Source organism: Schistocerca serialis, chromosome 5 (assembly GCF_023864345.2).
Source record: "Schistocerca serialis cubense isolate TAMUIC-IGC-003099 chromosome 5, iqSchSeri2.2, whole genome shotgun sequence".
Lineage (NCBI taxonomy): Eukaryota > Metazoa > Arthropoda > Insecta > Orthoptera > Acrididae > Schistocerca > Schistocerca serialis.
Window position 1 is genome coordinate 598696234 of NC_064642.1, and position 22546 is coordinate 598718779.

Genomic DNA, 22546 nt, shown 5'->3' on the forward strand with positions numbered 1-22546 from the left:
TTAATTTATTTCTCTTACGCATCATTTCTTTCTGAAATTGATGAACAAAGATTAATGTCTTGCATTTACATCATATACTCACTAAATAATGATTGGTTTATGGTAACATAATTAAGCATACATCATACCATGACAGAAAACGTAATATGAGAAAAAAAAAGACAGTGTTCAAATGCAAAAATGTACACAGAATATCACAATGCAGCAGCAAAAAATGTAAAACAGTCACGATGTTGAGATATCATAAGGCAAAATGTCAAAGTCAACTGGTGTGTGTTATATCTTAACTATTTCACAGTGCATACAAACAAAATATGAAAACAATCGTACATACATAAAAAAATGGTGACAAGAAATGTGACCTTCTTTGTGTCCAGCTTGTATGTTGTGTAGTTAGTAGAGGCGAGAATTAAAGACTTTAATGGAGAGAGAATTTAATAAAATTAATATGTCACTAGATAAAATTGCATAATTATTCATAAGATACGTAAGTTTATCTGGAAAAATGTGCACAGTCTGATATGTAACGACAAGAAGAGCGACCTGCTAACCTTACCTTGCCGGGCACTTGCCAAGAAAAAATACGACAGTCATCAGTAAGTAATCACATAAATATAATTGCATAAATAGTCATAAAATGTGTAAATTCATCTGGAAAAATATGCCCGATCTGATGTGTAACGACAAGAAAAGCGACCTGCTAACTTTACCTTACCGGGCACTTGCAAAGAAAAAATACGATAATCATCAGTAAGTAGTCATGTGAATATAATTGCATAAGTGATCATCAAATTAGCAAATGGCATTATAGTATGTTAAATCATAAAGTATCTTTATTCAATAAAAGGTTTGATGTTTGACCAGTAGTGGTTTCCTTTCGATTTTCTGGTTCTCAAAGTTTCGACGTGTACAACATTAGGGTGAGGAATGCTGCGAATCCGATATGGACCTGCGTATAGAAGTTCAAATTTACTGCACCTACCTTTTCCTTTATTAGATAAATGGTGTGTACGTACTAATATCTTCTGTCCAATGTGAAAGTCACGGCGTGTACAAACCTGTTTTTGTTGTCTTCTCCGGCGCTCTGCGGCACGTTTGATGTTGTTCAGCGCAATGTCAATTATTTCATGGTGTCGTAGTCGACGAGATGTAGGAAAGTTTACTAATTCTTTAATTTTGTTATGTGGTTCAACAGTTTTCAGTATAACAGACAGTTCAGTGCAATTTCAATTATTTCATGGTGTCGTAGTCGACGAGATGTAGGAAAGTTTACTAATTCTTTAATTTTGTTATGTGGTTCAACATTTTTCAGTATAACAGACGGAGATAGCATAGTGGATTCATTTGGTATGGAATTAATTAAATCTTGGAATGAGTGTATGTGTGTGTCCCAATCAATATGTATTTTATGGCAGTATATTCTACACAGTTTACCAATTTCTTTCATTAATCGTTCACAAGGGTTCGAAGAAGCATGGTACCTGGATATATAGATCGGAGAAATGTTTCTAGCTCGTAACATACGTGTCCGTACAGCAGAACGAAATTGTGATCCATTGTCAGAAATTACTTTCAACACATGCCATACATGAAATAGAAAGTGTTTTACAAATGCTTTCGAGACAGTTTTAGCAGTAGCTTTGCGTAACGGACTGAAGGTAACAAATTTTGAAGTGAGTTCAACAGCGACAAAGATGTAGCAAAAACCTCTATTAGTTCTCGGAATCGGACTAAAAATGTCTACACTGGCCATGTGTCTTAATGTAACAGGTACAATGGGATATAATGGAGGAATATGTGAGGTTGAGTCTGACGTAGCCTTCTGGCAGATTTTACATGACGCTAAAACTCGTCGTATACGTTTCTCCATGTTCGTAAAATAACAGTTCTGTATCAGTATAAGAAAACATTTTCTAGCTCCGTAATGTGCATAACTTAAATGAGTATACCAGATTAATTTGTTAACAAGCTCGTCAGGAATGCATAATAACCAACTGTTGCTGTCAGGATGAGAGCGGCGAAACAGAATGTCATTGCGTGCAGTGTAATGGTTTCTAATCGTAACATTTTTCCTATCTTGCCAGAGGTGTTTAATCTCTTTCCACACGCTGTCTTTACTCTGCTCTTGTGCTATGTCCTGTAATGACGACGAAATAAAAGTTTCAAATGCAACTTGTTGAATGTACATGACGCTGGAATTTGCTTTGCAGAAGTTGGTTGCGATGTCTTGCTGATTGTTGCTGAGAGAACGGGATAGTGCGTCTGCTACAACATTTTGTGTACCGGGAATGTGAACAATTGCGAAATCAAACTCCTGCAAATAAAGCTTCCATCTGCTTAATTCGTCGTGTGCAAATTTAGCCGAAAGCAAAAATTGTATCGCTCTATGATCCGTGCATACGGCGGTACGTCTGCCATAAAGAAAGTGTCCAAATCTCGCAAAAGCCCATACAACACACAACGTTTCCAGCTCTGTAACGGAACAATTTCGCTCAGCAGGTGACAGAATGCGACTCGCAAATGCGATGCTCCTAATCACTGCAGAACCATCCCCCTCAATTTCCTGGAAAATATTCACCCAAAGCTGTGTTAGAACTGTCGGTGGCAATGGAAAAATTTCTGGTAAGATCTGGGTGCGATAAAAGTGGTGCATTCAACAAAGCGTGTTTCAGGTTCATAAATTCAGAATGTGCTTGCCTATCCCAAGACCAAATAGTGTTTTTACCTGTCAATTGACATAATCTGGGGGTATCTAAAGCAGAGTGATGAATAAATTTACGAAAAAAGTTAATTAATCCCAAAAAGCTGCGTAATTGTTTTTTTGTCGTAGGAACAGTAACGTCACGTAAAGCTTGAAGTTTTTCCGGATCAGGCGCAATGCCTTCTGCTGAAATTACGTGTCCAAGAAATTTTATAGAAGTTTTACCAAAATGCGATTTACTGAGATTAACTGTGAGTCCTTGAGCATGAAAAGTTTGCAACAGTTGTTCTAGAATCAGATTGTGTTCAGTCCAGATGGCTTCTGCAATAAGAATGTCATCTATGTACGTCGTGATTCTGTCTTTAAGTTCTGTCGGAAGTATTGTATTCAAACCGCGAATAAAAGCTGCAGAAGAAATAGTTAAACCGAATGTTAATTTGCAAAATTGATAACAATCGCCAAAACAGAGAAATGCTGTGTACTTTCTGCAGTTCGGATGGAGCTGAATTTGCCAAAATCCCGATTTTAGATCTAATGTAGAATAAATAGCAGTACCGTGAAATTTCTGTAGAAGTTTCTCTAATGTCTGTGGGCGATCTGTTTCATTAATGTGACGTGAATCAAGCACGAGGCGAAGTGAACCATCCTTTTTCTTAACAATATGGAGCGGGTTTATGTACGGACTAACTGCCGGTTCAATAATTCCTTGGTCAAGCATATCCTGCAATTCTTTCTTAACTTGTTCTCTATGGATATATGGAATGGGATAATGCTTTGCTTTAAATGTGTCGTGCTGTTTGACTTGAAATTCATACATAAAACCGGACATAGTACCAGGAATGTTGTCGAAAACTGGAGCTTGCTGTAAAAGAATTTTGTGTAATTGCGTCCGTTCGTCGTCTGTATTTGCACTGTTCTGTTTAACTTTATCAGAAATCATCTGCATTATGTCGTAGTCAGCTTCGTCTGGAGTATTATAGTTATGTACGTACGTATTCGTGAACAATGTGGAATTACAGTCTATGCCACGTGATACGAAAATGACCTCTGTACAATTAATTGTTTGTTCCTCCGCAGATAAAGAGTGCTGAAATTCTAAAGCCAATTGTACATTTTCATCCTTTAGCATTAAATAGGAATTTTGAAAATCAATAACTGCGTCGTGTTGTACCAGAAAATTAGTACCTAAAATAATGTCTGTTGTCAATAAAGGAACAATCCAAAAATTTGAGTGAAATGTGTGACCTGCAATGCAAAATGATAAATGTGTCTGTAATTTAATGTCTACTCCTTTACTCGATACTGCTCCTTTTACTTTCGTTTTGCCTAATGGTAACGTAGGATAGGTATTCTCTTTGTTACACTCGTTGAAAGTTTCTTCATTTATAACTGACATAGGTGATCCACAATCGATTACTGCTGAAAATTTCGATGAACCAATTTTAATTTCGATGACAGGATGTGAAATAGTTTTTTGAACAACTGGTCTTTCCTGTAAAAGAACGTCTCGGATGTCGTCAAAAGTAATAACATTTTCGTGAACAACATTCTGCGTGCCTAAAGTAGTGCTTGTGTTACTGGAAGATGCGACCTGTACAGTATCTAGTCAGATTCTATCTGACGTGTTATTATTTTCAGGACAATTCTGTGGCATTTCGACTATTAGAACTGTTCTGTTATTTCTTCCAGACGTATTACGTTCTGGATGATAGCTACTGTCGGGTTCATTCATGAGAATCATTTTGCTGCTCGTAAGACCGACTGTTACTATACGTACGCTGATAATTGTGCTCATTGTTTTTACGTCTATCGTGATAGTCATTCCTATACGGTGCATTGCGATAGGAACTGAAATATTGAGTTTTCTGTACGTAGTTATTTCCTTGCTGGCGTGCGTTACTATTTGTTGGAGCTGAGACTATACGTGCACGCGGCGAAACATTAAAGTTTGGTTGACCTTGTAGACTGCATTGTTGGTTAGGTATGCTAACCGGCTGACTTTCATGCTGTTGCGGAGAAAAACCTCTATTGTTATCAAAATCTGGTTTGCTGTTGCTGATAATTTTACACATACTGATGATTACGATTTTATCTGTTATTAAAGTTACGGCGATAGTTGTCATTTCGGGAGTGTCTAAAGAGAACTGTCACTTTCGGTAAAAACTTGTCGTATCGGGTTTTCATTAGTCATTCTTAATACTAGGTAGAGCAATAGTTAAAGAGCTATTTTGATAGATATAAAGGATAGTAGAAGAGAAGGCAGCAGTGCAGAAAACTAAAGATGAAACAGCACTACTACAGCTCGGGGCCCTATGCACGCTACGGCACATATTCATTAAAGCGTAATGAATCCCCTGAGGTTTATTACGCACTGCAAATAAATTTTAGCTTTTGCGTTGTAGGCAATGACGGTAAAAATCCAAAAGCAAATTGTTGTTTTCTTCCTAATTCCAATTTCTGCATTACAGGTAACTCTGTTGAAAGTACAAAAATAAATTGACGTATACAGTTCAAATCGTGTATCTGTGCTCTGTCATTATTAAATTCCTTAGATTTTCTTACAGATAAAAATTGCTCGTAATCTACGTTCTCGTCACTGAATTTGAGAACACGTTCAGGTTTGTGTGAGAATCTGTTTGTCTGTGTCATTTCGGATTTCAAGTTGAGTAATTTTTCAGATTTTAAGTCGCGTAGCTTTTCGGATTTTAAGTCACGTAGTCTCTGTAGATTACCCAAATTATACGCGCTGCGTGAGTCTGACAAATGTTCGCAATGTGGCGTCTGCTGTAATGTGTTATTAACTGAAATATTTTTTATCTCAGTTACCTCTTGCTGTAAACTTGACAATTTTCTACGCAATGTCTTATTAGACGAATCGATCTCATTGATTGTCTGCTGTAAATTTTGGAATTCAGGTGTTTGGTTAAACAAAATCGGTGCAGTATCGTCTGATTTGCTGTCATTATTACTTTCAATAATATCAATACGACTGGCCAATTCATCACATTTTTCAGTCAGTATCTTTGCCTGATCATCGTTTTTACTGTCAGAAGCATTAATCTTTTTTTGTAATTTACGTGTAGTTTCGTTCAGTTTTTTAACGTCAGCTTTGATGTCATCGGAATCCTGTGTTAGTTCTAATTGTTCGAGTCTGTCGGTCACTGTTTGAATATCTACTGTGTGTGTATCTGTTTTTGATTTAAGATCAGAAATTTCATCACGTAATTCGGTGTTCAACTGTTCGATGGTATTAATTTTGTCCGATACTGTAGCAATATTATTGTCTACGTATGTTTTTGCCTTCGCAAACATTTTACGTTTATCTTCTTGTCTCTGTGCAGTGATTGTTTCCGTGACTTGAAGTTTTACTTTATTTTGATCCTGTATAAATTTGCGGAAACGCGTATCACTGTTTTGTAGGTGAAGAGTAAAACGTTCGTCAATTTGAGTGTTCTGCTGGTCGAATTTCGCGTCTATCTTTGCATCCATTGTGTGCGAAAGTTCTGCTGTCATTGACTTAAACTCGTCGCGTAATTGTGTTGCCTTCTCAGAGCATTGTTTACCGACTGCACTAATTTCGGCTCTAAGTGTTTCTGTTGTAGCTGTTTGCATATCTCTTAATTCTTGAGCAACAGATCTAATTTCTTCACTACTTTTCCTAGCGCACGTCTCAACTTCTTCGCGTAATTGTTCCTTAGTATCATGACACTGCGCGGCAACGGCTCTAATCTGTTCACTAAGCCGTCTGGAATTGTTGTCTAATTTTTCATTTAACTGTCTGGAATTGTTGTCTAATTTTTCATTAAATTGTTTGCTATTTTCGTTCAGGTTGTCTTGTTTTTTATTAAGCTGTTTGATCTGTTCACTAATTTGTTTGAAATTTTCATTATTGTTGTCTAGTTTTTCATTCTGTTTTTCATCCATTTGTCGTAAAAATGCCATAACTTGATCCCAGCCAAAATTACCGGCTCTATTCTCCGTGCTGTGTGATGGCGTACCTGCAATTATTACGTTTTGTGTGACCATTTGGTCATTCTGTGATTCACCAAAAGGTTTGCCTATCGGATGCGCACTGTTAGTCACTACCTCGGAATTAAATAAATCTGTCGTACTTTGAGTATCCTGTTCATTTTCATTAGAGAGATTTGTCTGCTCGTCACGTGAATTTTGCAAACCGGTTGTGTTGAGCTGGGCAGCGCTCATTGCAACAGAACGCCCCGCGTCATCAATTGTCGTTAAGTTAACAGACGACACAATTGAATTTGTCTGTTCATCACTAAGATCAAAATCAACATTAGTGGTCGGTATGTACTGATTGTCACTAAATGGAGGATTGTCATCGTTACATTGCGTGTCACAATTACTATCGGTCAAGTTGTTTAATTCGGTTATTTCGCTCATTATACCTCGCGATGCACTATTAATAGTCTTTCGCGGCATTTTTACACTAGTCACAATTATTCACAAATGAGACAAAGACAATACAAAAAGCAACAAACACAAATACAACAAAGAGCAACGAACTGCCGATGATCTGAGGAAAGAAAGTCACAAAATTAGTAAAAGCGTTGCGCCAAATGCTAATTATATTTTATTAAATAAGAGCAGATATCTGACTACTTTTCAGAAGATTCTGAAAGAAATACGATCCTGGACCGGATGTCGCCAAGTGTAACCTCCCCGTGATAATAAAAGACAATGATACTGACCCAAATGTTGACTCCACACAAAAATGAATAATAAAAATGAGTCATGCGTAACCTTCTTGTAAAATTAAAGAATAAAAATGGCCCAAATGCAAACTCCCCACAGAAATAAAATCAATGATAATAAAAATGTGCAAAAATGTTAAGTCCCCACAAAATTACCGTTAAGATGAACCTGAAAAATTTTATAAGGGCAGCTGCGCTGACCTTCGGCCCTGTGCAATAATTAAACCTGAACACAAAAACCAAAATTCTTACCTCAGTAAACTGCATCTATATCTGTTCTTATTTTTACTGCATCTACATCTATTCTTATTTTATGGCACAGCTCCGTGCAATGCTGGCTCGTATTTAATTTTGATTATTGGAGGGAATGCATAGGAAATATTATTTAACCTGAAATGAATCTTTTTCTTTAAAAAGGTTACTTTAAAAGAAAATTATTATTGGGGCAATTCTTGAACAAATTAATTACAATTAACATATCTTATTAGCTGAGCGCAATGCTGCTTCATTGCCTTCGATAACAATATACCTCGTCCAGAACCTTGACCAGAGACCCATGTTGACGCCCGCCGACTCCTCACACACAACTTCCGACTGAGTCCAACTCGCAACTGCAACTCGCGACTCCCTACAAGCAACTACCGACTGAGTCCAACTCGCAACTGCAACTGACTACTACTGCACACAGAGTGCAACTGTACTTCGCGACTCCCTACACGCAACTCCCACTCGCAACTGAACACTCGCGCGGTCAAGCGCAGACTAGCAACGATAAATAACTCTCTGGTCAGAGATTCTGTCATGCCTCGCCATCGCTGTACTGAATACATACATGTTTCACACCCTTCACAGAGGAATGGGGTACTTAAAACTCTAGTACATAGGGCGCGCACTATCTCAAACGCAGAGAGTCTACCCCAGGAATTGGAACATCTGAGAACTGTATTACGAAAAAAATGGGTACTCAGAGTGGCAGATTCAACGTGCTCTCCGCCGAACCACTACAGCACAACCTGTGGAGATGGATGAAATCACGAGGGAGGAGGTAAGCACTGCGTTCATTCCATATACAGGCGCACTCTCGGGGAAAATCGCCTACATTTTGATGAAACACCGGGTCGGAATTGTGTTTTGTCCTCCGAATAAAACTCGTGCACTGGTGGGGAGCGCCAAAGATCACCTCGGTTTGAGGAAGGCCGGCGTGTACCAGATTCCGAGTCAATGTGGCAAGTCGTGTATTGGTCAGACGATGCGTACCGTCGAGGATCGATGCCGTGGACACCAGAGGCACACGCGACTGATGTGTCCGAACAAGTCGGCGGTCACTGAACATTGTTTGTCGGAAAATCACGCTATGGAGTATGAACGCACGAGGATTCTGGTACAGACGTCGAGATACTGGATACTGGGACAGCGTTGCTAGAGAGGCCATCGAAATTCGCGCCAATGACGACCTCATAAATCGTGACTGTGGCTATAATCTTAGCAAGGCTTGGGAACCAGCGATTGGGTTATTTAAGAGTAAATCGAGCAAACGTATAGTTGTGACGACCACGGCGGACAGAGCCATCACACAGACGTCATCTCAGACGCCGTCGCAATCTGTTCCACCGCGCGACCATGGCGCGGAGCGCGGACAGCGGAGGGAGAGTCCGTCAATTCACCTGTTGATGGCGACATGTATGATCGCCGAAATATTGTCCCCGTTGGACACTGCAGACCGGCAGTAAACCTGTGGATATTTTGATTAAATTAAAAACTAAGCTGCGTGTTAAAACTACACCGAGAAATCATAAGAAAGGGCTGGTCCCTCCTTGTTACTATGTATGTACAGTTTTGTACCAGAATATTTGATTTCTAAATTCCTTACCCTGCCAAAAACAAAGTCAGAGAAAGTCTCCTATTGAAGACAATGTACGTGTCTCTCTTCTGGATGTTGAGGTAGCAAAGTAGCTGCGTGTGGATAATTGGAACACGTGTTCATACAGCCAAATGCGGTTGTTTGACTCGTCTGTGTGAAACACGATGTAAAATACGAATATAATCTCTCCTACATGTGAAGCACAAAGTGTGACAGCAAGAGGAAATTAAACTAAGCCATGTTAATTAAAGGTGCAACAGCAAGACTAACTTCATCTTTGCTCTGAATAAGTATTAATCTGCCTTCCCTTATAATCCAACCATTAACACTATTGTCTTCCAGATATACAGTAAAGGTTGGTTGGTTGGTTGTTTTGGGGAAGGAGACCAGACAGCGTGGTCATCGTTCTCATCGGATTAGGGAAGGATGGGGAAGGAAGCCGGCCGTGGCTTTTCAGAGAAACCATCCCGGCATTTGCCTGGAGTGATTTAGGGAAAACACGGAAAACCTAAATCAGGATGGCCGGACGCGGGATTGAACCGTCGTCCTCCCGAATATATACAGTAAAGCAAGGACTCTACACGACATACTGGCAGCCAAAACTTCTCAGTAACTACATCACCAAGTACACTTCAGTGTTGTAGAGAGACGCTGTATGATGATGATCGAACTGGATATTCAACACGGATATATTAGCGGCTTGTTGCACTTTGCTACGCTGGAGTACTGATTATTCCTCCCTTTTTAATGCCTTGTTGGCGCGTGACGAGGGCCTCCCGTCGGGTAGACCGCTCGCCTGGTGCAAGTCTTTCGATTTGACGCCACTTCGGCGACTTGCGCGTCGATGGGGATGAAATGATGATGATTATGACAACACAACACCCAGTCCCTGAGCGGAGAAAATCCCCGACCCAGCCGGGAATCGAACCCGGGCCCTTAGGATTGACAGTCTGTCGCGCTGACCACTCAGGTACCGGGGACAATGCCTTGTTAATACGTACCAACTAAACGAATATAGAATTGTACTAACTTGGGATCGCTGTATAGAATGATTACGTAAAATCCTGCTTTAACACCATTTTGTTTTTAAAGGGAAATAAACTGACGATTTCTATCGAAAGTGGCCTTGACGACGCAATGAGTAGTATTTGTTTGTAGTGACTGTAGTTAAAAATTTCGAAAATGAAATTGCACCTGTCTGTCGAAACGCGTGAGAAATGCACTTGACGACTGTTATGAGAGCTATGTTGTATATCTGGTTGCTAAGATAGTGGTAGCGCTATCAGCAGGTGTCCGGAGACTTTTGATCAGACAGTATACGCAGAATATAGAGAGCACATCGCTAAGAGTATAGCAAATTCGCGCATGTGCTCTGGCCGAATAAGTTTTTTATTTAAAGGTAGTTTCATAAAGCATCATATATATTCCTGTGAGAGTATCAGCGTCAATTTTAGATGGTGCTGTCGGCTGGCGGGAGTGTGGATGGGCTAGTGGAATGTAGCAGAATGGGTGACCTATCGAATGTAGGGGTCGTGTAGTCATGTGATAACGGCTTATAGTAGTTGTGTACCCACATGCTACGGCAGCGAGGAGTGACAAGCGAGTTGCCTGCACAGCTGGCGCTAGAGCATATGTGAGGTGGAGCTACCCCAATAAGACTCAGTACTGGTTCAAATGGCTCTGAGCACTATGGGACTCAACTGCTGTGGTCCCCTAGAACTTAGAACTAGTTAAACCTAACTAACATAAGGACATCACATACATCAATGCCCGAGGCAGGATTCGAACCTGCGACCGCAGCGGTCGTGCGGTTCCAGACTGTAGCGCCTTTAACCGCTCGGCCACTCCGGCCGGCCGACTCAGTACTGCATTGGGAGGTGGTGCAGTCTGGTGCAGCACTCTTCGGTAGCATCAGAACACTCCATGGTGTGGAGTTTCCTTATATAAAGACACTGCAATTTCTCCTATCCTATCACAGCAGTGGTGGAAGTTGTTTAAACGTTAAATATAGGTTATATGAATGCGTGGTGTCTGTTGTTTTGGACTGGTCTGAAAGTACATACACCACACCGAATCCGCAGCTGTGATAGAAGGAGAGAAAGGAAAGGGGCTATTCACGTCAGCATCGAGACCTTATGTGGAACCAGCAGCCGACCAGGGTGGCCGAGCGGTTCTAGGCGCTACAGTCTGCAACTGCGAGACCGCTACGGTCGCAGGTTCGAATCCTGCCTCGGGCATGGATGTGTGTGATGTCCTTAGGTTAGTTAGGTGTAAGTAGTTCTAAGTTCTAGGGGACTGATGACCTTAGAAATTAAGTCCCATAGTGTTCAGCGCCATTTGAGCCATTTTTTTTTGGAACCGGCAGTGACGAATGAAAATGTGTGTCGGACAGCGACTATGCGACTAGAATCTGGGATCTACAGCTCACTAGGCAAGTGCTTTAATCACTGCACCACCCAGCCACAGTCTTTGTCCCCGATGCATCTGATATCAACAGTCCCTTACTTTTCCTTTCTCCCCCTTCCCTCCACCTTCAATTTACATAATGCTAAATACAGGGTGCGTCAAAAAAATGTGTACACACTTTCAAGTGTTATAGACAATTTATTTCCCGTTCTACAAGGTTAAATATCTGTCAGAAAGTAATGTTATGTTTCTTCAACAGGTGGCAGCAGTGGCAAGGAAGTAACTGCAACATGGCGGACGTGCGTTTTAGCTTTGAAGCGCGGAAGCAGATAATTAAGTGGTACTGGAAGTTTGGGAATGTAGCTGCGGTTCGAAGACAGTGGAGATGTGAATATGGTACAGAACCACCTTCTAGGTTAACAATTACACGTCTACGAGACACATTCGAAACTCATGGAACAGTGTGTGATGTGCATAAAGGTCGATCAGGGCGACCTCGTACAGCTACATGTGATGATTCCACAAATGCGGTCTTGGAACTGTTTCAGCGTTCGCCTCAAAAAATCTTCAAGGCAAATGGCACATGAGAGTAATGTAAGTACTAGTAGTGTGCTACGCATTCTGAAGAAAGGCAAGTTTCGTGTGTACATTCCAAGGCTGGTGCAACAGCTAAGTGACGACGATTCAGATCGAAGGTTAGAATTTTGTGAATGGGTTCAGAAGATGGTGAGACGTGAACCGGGATTTATGAGTAGCATAATTTGGTCGTATGAAGCCCAAATGAAACTCAATGGAACTGTCAATAGGCACAATTGTGTGTACTGGGCTGAAGATAATCCTCACATTACAGTTGAAAAGGCTGTGAATTTGCCTGGTGTAAATGTGTGATGTGGTTTGTCTGCAAGGGGACTCATTGGGCCTTTCTGCTTTGAAGGTACTGTTACTGGAGAAACGTACCTAACAATGCTTGCTGACTCCATATTCCCTGCCATTCGTGTTATACGGTAATGATGAGTTTTATTTCCAACAAGATGGCGCCCCGCCGCACTATCATAGGGACGTACGAGCATACCTGGATCACAAAGTGCCAGGCCAGTGGATAGGACACAGGGGACCAATCGAGTTTCCTGCACGCTCTCCAGACCTCATGCTGCTGGATTTCTTCTTATGGGGTACAGTAAAAGATGAGGTGTACAAACGTAAACCACTTAACCTAGACACACTTTGGAATGATATTCAGGCGGTGTGCGCAGAAATCTTATTGGACACTTTGGTACGATGTATGGAATCAGTGGTGACTCGTACTCAGAAATGTATTGATGCTGAAGGCCACCACTTTGAACATTAATCACATTTGCATTTATTTTTCCAATTGGACTTTAAGCTTTTCATTTCCAGCAATTTAACATTGTAGAACGGGAAATAAATTTCCTATGACGCTTGAAAGTGTGTATAATTTTTTTCGATGCACCCTGTATAGGTATCACCAGTGCTGGCAATGTTGTCTAATACAAACAGCAGATCCTCATGTTTTTGAAAAAGTTCATACTTCATTGCTTAAAAATAGGTAGTTGGATGACCTTGCAAAGCAGCCAACACTATATAGCCAAAAGCATAGCAACACTTGTTTCTCACTTATCTGGCGAAAATTTGGTACTTTGTTTCCTTGCTATTAATTACAAACCATACATTCAACGCCAAAATCCTATCACATTCACAGCTGCAACTGCACATAAATGTAAAAGGCAGCTGTACTGTATATGAATGCGTAAAAGGCTGAGGCATATGCCTGGAGTGCATATAGCCTGAGAGACAGAACATGACTGTGGTGTCAGCCTGATAGTTAACAAGACATAAGAGTGATTGTTTCTTTACGCCAGATAACGGAATAATGGATTATAGAAGAGGTGTGACAGTTCGTTGATAGAGGAGCGTAGCACAAGCTGCTGGCTTGTGGTGGAGTGGAGATAGGGAGTGTCGGGGAAGAGATTGACACACAACTGTCCAAGAACAGACAGGAAGGGCGGGGCATCGGTAATTAACCTTGGAGGTAAGTAAAACAATGGGCCCTTTGTTGCAGTATACCCATTGGTCCTCTACATATTGCTGCAGTTATGCTCTTGGAATTTTAACAGCTAACTATGCCATGATGCACAATGCCTCTCTTGTAGTGTCTGACGCCTAATAAACGAACCTGTGACGAAAAGCGCTGCTATTCTGTGAACTTTTGTACTTTATCTATAAGTGTCTTCCGGTAAGATATTGGTTGGACGAGAATTTTGTAATCTAGCTCCTTCGTAGCTGGACTTTATTTCCTAAGGGGTCCTGCAGTGTATCTCAGTCTTGCATCTACAGTTACTTGATGGGCTCATTCTGCTTTAAATCGCATGCTCCTGGGCATTTTGTGGATATGAATGCTTCCTGTGACCATTCGGCAAGTGTGTAACCACACAATCATGGGAGCTTTTCGCCTATTATGTACACGTACTACAACATACTGTGTAACACATGAAATAGTTGACAACTTGTGTTTCATATCCGAAGGGGCGTCGAATCATACGTCTTAGTAACATAGGCATTGCTATTTTGTATTTATTCTTTTCCTTCTTGGCTGGGAACGTACGTAACGAAGGAGTGCAATTTGTGACACATGGACGACAACATATGGAAGTTTTTTTCTGGTCGTCATTCGTGCACGGATAGCCGAAGCAATTAAAACGATCGCTCATGTAAACCGGCACAAATTTTCAGTGTCTTCATTCCACTATACAGCCGAAAATGGTTGATATTCGCCACCGCGAAAATACTTCCTCATATGTGTGCGAAGGCGCCATACTTCTTAAAAACACAGGTACTGCTATTTCGTATTCGGTAACAAAGGAGTCTGGGAAGAATAACAGCGAAAGGTTATTGTCGTTCGTGAGTGAGGGAATGGCCTCTTTGTAGACGCAGATTTACACTGTGTTGGTGGTGTGTGACTTAGTGAACCTGAGAGTTACCAAGTGCGGATAGGGAAACAAAGTGCTGAGTGGACGGTTTTCGGTGCGTAACGTGGACTGTGAAAACAATAGAAGTACAGATCGAAGTGATTTTGTTATACACTATTACTTCGAAAACTACGATGCTCGAACAGTGGAGTACGTTATTTGTTTTCCGAGGGCACTGTTTCCGAGTTGTAGTGCGAACTGTGTTCTTAATGCGCCTTCAAAGCAGTGGCGGGTAATGGGAGAGATTCTTCACTACAAGCAAACGAGCATAAACGCCCTTAATGATCGTGATTCTGTTATGCATGCGTTTTCTGTTTGTCCTTGATCTGACTAGCCTACTTAGCACACGCTGTACAAAATATTTGCTTGTTTCCCTGCATCTATTGCTACAGTAGAAAGGAGTTTTCCAACATTACGGCGTACAAAGGCATGGCTGAGGTCGACAGTGAAGGAGGATCGACTTAATGGTTTAGCTCTGTTGAACACTCACCCTGACAGTGATTGTCCTATTGACGATGTAATTAACCAATTTGCTAGGAAGAATAGGCGCGTAGAATTCATCGTATAAGGAAGAGAACAACAATTGTAACTTTTTTATATCATAAGAAATCATTGTCTTGTATATGTGTATAATCAGTATAAATAAAACTTTCTTAAACTTTGCATGCGACTTGTGAGCGCCCGCATCTCGTGGTCGTGCGGTCGCGTTCTCGCTTCCCACGCCCGGGTTCCCGGGTTCGATTCCCGGCGGGGTCAGGGATTTTCTCTGCCTCGTGATGGCTGGGTGTTGTGTGATGTCCTTAGGTTAGTTAGGTTTAAGTAGTTCTAAGTTCTAGGGGACTGATGACCATAGATGTTAAGTCCCATAGTGCTCAGAGCCATTTGAACCATTTTGAACTTGTGAGCAATGGAGCGGCTGGCGCCAATGTTCTCGCACTTAGAATGGCATCGATTATAGGGTCACCATCTTTGCCTTCCGCGATTCAGGCCGATGGTCGGGTGGTTAACCGGGAGAGAAAAGAGACAGCGGAGTGGAGATTCGCAGGGTCGGAGACGGCTTGTTGACGTTTACGTGAGGCCTGTGGTACGAAGCTTGTACGCTATGGGCAGCGTCAGCGAGAGATAACGACAGTGACTTGATGGGACCTCGGGTTTGGTATCGCGGTGCTGCACTGTTGTGTTTTGGGGCTTTTCTGCTTCGAGGGCATGTATAGGTTCTTGTTGCTGGCCATTGAAACTGAAATGTGTCTATGGCGTGATGTAGGAAATGTGTGGTGCTCGCCGCTGTTGCATGTGAAAACGCTTCGTCTGCCTTGTGTCTGTGCAGGAAATTATGTGAAGTAAATAGCTGATACAACGGCGACGTATTGCTCTCACGCGTTGTTGAATATATTTCGGAATTACTGAATGGTAAAAATATCCCACGTGTAAAGCAAATGAAGCCATTTGCGCCATACTAAGGTACTGTTTTATTCTGCTTGAATCTGTGTCAGTTATATGTGCGTTTATATACCTTTCTTTAGTTGCAGAAGTTATAGAAGTGCATAAACAGAGAGCTATGTGGAAAGGGATGTAAAGCTGAAACCCTTCCAATAAGTGAATACACTCGAACTCTCTATTACTAAAGGTGCCTTTCGATACCAGCACCTACCTTGGGTAATAAGTGTTATCCGGAGGTTGTCATGGTACTGTAAGTTATTGGCTCTGAGCACTATGGGACTGAACATCTATGGTCATCAGTTTCTTAGAACTTAGAACTACTTAACCCTAACTAACCTAAGCACATCACACTCATCCATGCCCGAGGCAGGATTCGAACCTGCAACCGTAGCGGTCACGCGGTTCCAGACTGAAGCGCCTAGAACCTGGAAGTAATTATTATACACAACATTGTTTATTCTGATTATACTAAATTGGAGATGTAAGGTCGGTTGTGTGCTGCTGTAAATTACTGTTATCTCTTCTGTGTGGCGGCCTAGCATTGTCAGTGGCTTCAATCATTATTCCTGCCATATTTCGAGTTTTGTATTCGCGGGTTTGCTTAAGCTGACACTGTTGAGTTGTAAGACCTATGAACAGGCAAGTCAAACTGAGTATTCTATGAGCTCAAGACGATATTCTATTACGTGGTACCTTAGTTTGTTATAGGTTAGAAGTATTTTACGTGTTATTAATTTTCTGCTGTTTGCTTTGTCTAAAGAGGAGCTAGTTCTGTGAAGTAGTCCTTTATATTTTATTAGCGTGTTACGCGTTGTGCCCTTTCATGTTAATTGGTTTTAAGAAGCTACAAATGACTCTGTGTATGTTGCAGGTAGCTGAAACTGACGTGTTCACGGGGGTCGCGTCCTGACGGGGTTGATAGTGGCCCTTTTTACTACGGCACATCCGGCTATCCTCCTTCGGTACATTTGTCTCGCATATATAATTACTACGTTTGTCGAGTGGAATTAGGGCTTACTGTAATCACCTTATATGTTGAAGTTAAGTATCTCCCTTCCCAGGGCGCGAACCTTCGTGGATATAGTCGTATTCTCATCTGTAAAGACTGATAGTGTTATTCATTTGTTCTCGACACATGTATGATTATTTCTTTTGTTATATTTAATGCCAGTAAAATGTAAGTGTTAGCGAGGTCCGAATCGGGACGTTGTATTCTACAGTTGTGGAAACAAATTTAAGAGATTTTATTCCTTTTTTAAGTACCCTTTAGATGCGTACATTTTGCCTCTATGCTTGGTGTTCTTATGGCTTCCACGTTAATTAAAATGACAATAAAGGTAAATTTGGCAACGGAGGATTTCGTGTATTTATTAGTTGCTAAGTGGATCCTAAGTTAAGTGCGGGAACCCTACCAACTTGATTATGTTTCGCTACGTTAAAAGTGAAGGTAGCTCAAGATCTCTTTAGCGCCCCCTCCTTGAGGTTTTCCTGTATCCGCCACTCGTTCAAAGTGATCCTCATACACTCATTCTGGGTATTAGGCCGCGTCAGGACCTTATAAAACAGAAGTGCCGACGTTCCGAACGACTTCGCTGTGGTCCTCTTTAGGGCGACTAACTGCTTCTAAGCCTAAAGACGCGGCCCAATAACAAAAATGATTTAATTTAAATTGAACTGGTCGTGGAAGCCTACGAACTTACACATAGCGATTTTGTGCAGCAACACTCTGTGGTTTACGGTGTCAGAGGCCGCCGAAAGTTCAACAAAAGCTACACCTGTTACCTTTCTCTGCTCATCTTTCTCTGGGACTGCTCCATGTGACATCAGAAGAAAGGTCGCCGCTAACATCGAAAGGCATAAATCAAATGCCGGCCGTTGTGGCCGTGCGGTTCTAGGCGCTTCAGTCTGGAACCGCGTGACCGCAAGAGTAGCAGGTTCGAATCCTGCCTCGGGCATGGATGTGTGTGATGTCTTTAGGTTAGTTAGGTTTAAGTAGTTCTAAGTTCTAGGGGACTGATGACCATGGATGTTAAGTGCCATAGTTCTCAGAGCCATTTGAACCATAAATCAAATACAGTGACCTCACATCCATTCTGTGGACATCAACCTGCCAAGCCAAGACTGAAGTCCGGGAAGGGTTTCCTAACAAAGAATTGTTAAAATGTTGCAGACCTGTCAGCAACTGTGATAAATTAATATGTCAAAAATCGGTCTCAATTGCGAAATGTTACTGGTCTTTACCAAGGTTTCAGCTAGACTAATCTCCATCGTTGCGTCCGCAGCTAACCGACTGCTTTCCACGAAGTGGGGCCGGGGCTGTTCCTCAGTTAAGTATGGTAGCTTGACATGATACCTCAGTACTTCAAATTTTTATGTTTGACTGTGCCTTATTCTGCCATGTATTAGGTTATTTTATGCTTCTGAAGAAGGCTAGATTACTATAGATACACATCATTGTTACAGGAATTATGAAATAAGTTGAAACGGTACTGTATGTACCGTTTCATGATTAAATACGATGTTTTGCAATCGTATCCTCTTAAAAGGACAGCATAATCGATAGATATTCACGGGTGCGGCCACTTGCCGTTTTTCTCTCTCTCGTAACGCGGCCCCACCGCAGGCGCCACGAAACTCCCATGATGTAGGATGGAACGTTGATTTATTATGTTGTAGAATATTTATTTAATGTTAATATGTTCACGCACGTGAAATATCCTTTACAACCTATTCCCACCCTTCCTGAAGCGATGTCAGCCATTAGTTTGGAAGCAGACTACTCTTGGTAGACTGTAGTAGTGCCAACTTTGTTTCCTTGGGCTTGAGTGGCAGAGATCGACCACAGGCCAAACTTTCACAAAGAGAATGTGAGAACATAGGGTTTAGCGGGGAGAGGTTGGTCAGACTACCTCCTCCACCGAAGACCAGAGGCTCTCAGGAGCTCCGCCATGGTAAGGGGCTGTTCTGTGAAGAAAGGGTAAGCGAGTGGACGTGCTTTCAGCATGTCCGTCTCGATTGGTAATGGAAAAAGGTATTGGAATACTAGATATTTGTGACTAACCCACTGTTTTTCAGCCTAGCGTTGAATAGGGAAGCCGATGATTCCGCTCATGGTTATTTTGATTATTTTCTGTTGTATGATTTTTGTGTATTGAGAGTGATATATGTATGTTTTTGTGTTCACGCCACGGGGTAGGCAACGTTAGGCTTGGATAGTGAAATTGTCCACATATACGACAGAGTTAGGTAATAAACCGTGTGACTTTCAGTTTATTTGTGTTAGGAATTTTGGAAGGGTTTATTGATTTTTAATGTGTGTTTTCTGTGTACAAATAGGGGCCACGTGCTCCACGTGTGACGAACTAGTAACAAGGCAGCTACGCTCTCCTATAGAGAAACTCGAGTAGAAGCAATAGATTATTTAAATAAACTGCTACCGCTTCACGGTACAGGCATTTACAAAGTTTCAACCGTTTGATTACAATATTGTAAGCATGCGGAAAGCCACTTTGAACCCACGTGGTCATAGCCACCACGTGCACCTGCAGTATCCTTTGATACTGGCTAAATTATAACTAAAGTTGCTATACAGTACAGAATAGGAGTATAGAAAAGAAAGCTTTATCGTCTAACGCCAAGCTGATCTCTGTCGTCACTCCATTACATGCTAGTATTGAACCTGAGCTCTAGTCTATCCTGTCCTATGTGTTTTAATATTAAAGTAGCGGGAAAATTACTAGTGGCTGATGAGATGTAATCCCGTCTGTTAAGAATTCCACCTTTCCCAGAAATAGCGTGAGTGTTGCGTGCAGTTGTGTAAAGTAAAAAGAGGCTTCACCTCCACCTAACATTAAATTAAATTATGAAAGAAATAAAGCAAATTTATTCAGAATAACTTCAGTATGCTATGCTTGAACAAACGCGATACTCCTTTAATAATTATAAATATTAATGGCACAGACTGCAAATAGGTATGCTGCGTTCTATGACGGAAAACTCCTTCATTGATCCCTCCAAAAGAATCCGTTGCGCATTATTCGTGTTCAATATCCACACCCATAGAGGGCTGTAATACAGATGAAGGAGGTTTCTGAGAACCTATGACATAAAAAAGTAAAATATCCCTAAACATACCTATAACTAAGAATAGATAATTTCCCCACAAACAGATAATTTTTAATGAAGGCAGCTTCTGCCAGAATCTGTTTCACGTAATATACCCCCAGCGACGGTCCCTTTTCCAAGTAAATAAATAAAATAATCAGAATAGTTTTCGAAATATTAACTTCACATATGAGCATTAAAACAGAACAGAATAAATAACGTCTAAACAGCTTTACAAAGTAAATAACATATTATTAATGCAAATTATATTTGAGGATAACAGTATTCCTCATCATAGTGATTGTAGCTGAGTATTAGAAAAATTCTACAACATAACTCTTATCAGATAAACACATAAAGACAGGAAGAACACAAATACACAAGGGTACACAAACACATTTCGCAACTCAGGCGGATTTTCGACATATTAGTTTCATAACAACTTCACAGCCCTTAGAAGGATCAGCTGCGGCCACCCGACTCACTAAATGGAAAGAAAGATGCCAACACTTGTCAAACTGGATGACACCACAAGAATCCCTGCCGCCAGGACACATGGAGAAGTGAGTCATCTGGAAGTCCTTGAACAGGCTACGGACCGAAGTCGCAAGATCGAGGGACAATCTCCTTACATGGAACTTCCAACTGCCAGCTGTCATCAGAACACTGTGCGAATGCGGTGAATCGCAGCCAACTCGGCATCTCTTCAAATGTAACTCATGCCCAACCATCTGTAGCATGAAGGACTTAACGTCTGCAGCACCCAATGCTATCAAAGCTGCCCAATTCTGTGTGAATACTGTACAGTTTTCTTTGTATGTATTGTATATGGGTTCATTTCAGTGTACCTCTGACACGAATAAAGAAGAAGAAGGGCCCCCGCGAAAAACGTGTGAACGTACGACACTGAAACTTTGACACAACATTTGTAAGGACATGTGGAGGAGAAATAACGAACGAACCATTGAAAGAAACACATTTTCATTTCCACGTATGTTAATAGCCTATTATGTTCCACGTTACAAACATTGCTCAGTGTGACGACTATCTGTATCCACTACATCCTGGAACAGCACTATAGATACCGTTTCACAGTTGTTCGGAACACTTGTCGAACGGTGCACCATGGGATGAATGTTCAGCTAGATACAGAGACAGCCAAACTTGCAAGATTCACTTTTTATTTGATATACGAATAGTTTCGGGTTATCTGAACCCAATTTCAAATCATCCAGTCAGACAAAACAGAATGTTCAAAATCAGTATCTAAACCAGGAGGGAATTATCAATGATGCAGCATGCAGGAAGTCAAAAACGTTTAGCTACCGTGAGACAGCTCGTGCTCTGCTTGATGATCGCACAGCCAGACTTCTCAGCCAGGGCAACAGTAAGTTATTCAAGAATTTTCAGCGCAATTGGCCGTTGGCCTCTCGCAGGAGAAATACCCAAATCATCATTTAATTCGAATTTCCGAATCGGGTCAAATTCATAATGTACCTGAGAAAGTCCACTGTTGTTCTTATATTTATAATTCTTCGGTTCACGATCAAAGCACTGCTTACATTGTTGAAACATCTTTTGATCTCTGTAGTTATTAAGTACATTGATGTTCATTCTGCAACCCAACGCCGCTGCAGCAGCACCTGCGTTGAGTGCAAAGTTATGATACCGCTAACCACGCAAATATAGCAGCGCGCCGTGTTAACACCCTTCCTGTAAAGTGGGGTACTGTACATACACGGGGTGACAAAAAGTTTTGATTTCGAAGGCCGTACAGTTCAGAATCGTTATGCCATCAGGCAGGTCTGGAACCGCCCGACCGCTACGGTCGCAGGTTCGAATCCTGCCTCGGACATTGATGTGTGTGATGTCCTTAGGATAGTTAGGTTTAAGAAGTTCTAAGTTCTAGGAGACTGATGACCTTAGAAGTTAAGTCCAATGGTGCTCAGAGCCATTTGAACCATCAGGCAGAATAACCCACCGCCGCACAAGGTTAAAGAAACCCGTTCGGTAAAACACCGTATTATGCAGCATGATGAACTGCTTGTTACATATCGTCATCCGACAGGAACCGTCAACCCTTCAGGACTTCCTTTAAGGGACCTAAGGCGCATGGGGAGAGGACAATTTGACGGGTGCTGGAGTGTCTCCCACTTGGGTTGACGTAATTTCCGCGTTACGACGTTCATGATGTGCTGGCGTACGTCATCATGAAACAGCAGCACCCTTTGTCTACAACTGTTGTTTTAGTCGGACATGCTACCCCATATACATTCTTCGTTGCCCGATGGATGTCTACTGCTGTTTGTCCTTCAGCAGCCAAAAAAAGAATAAC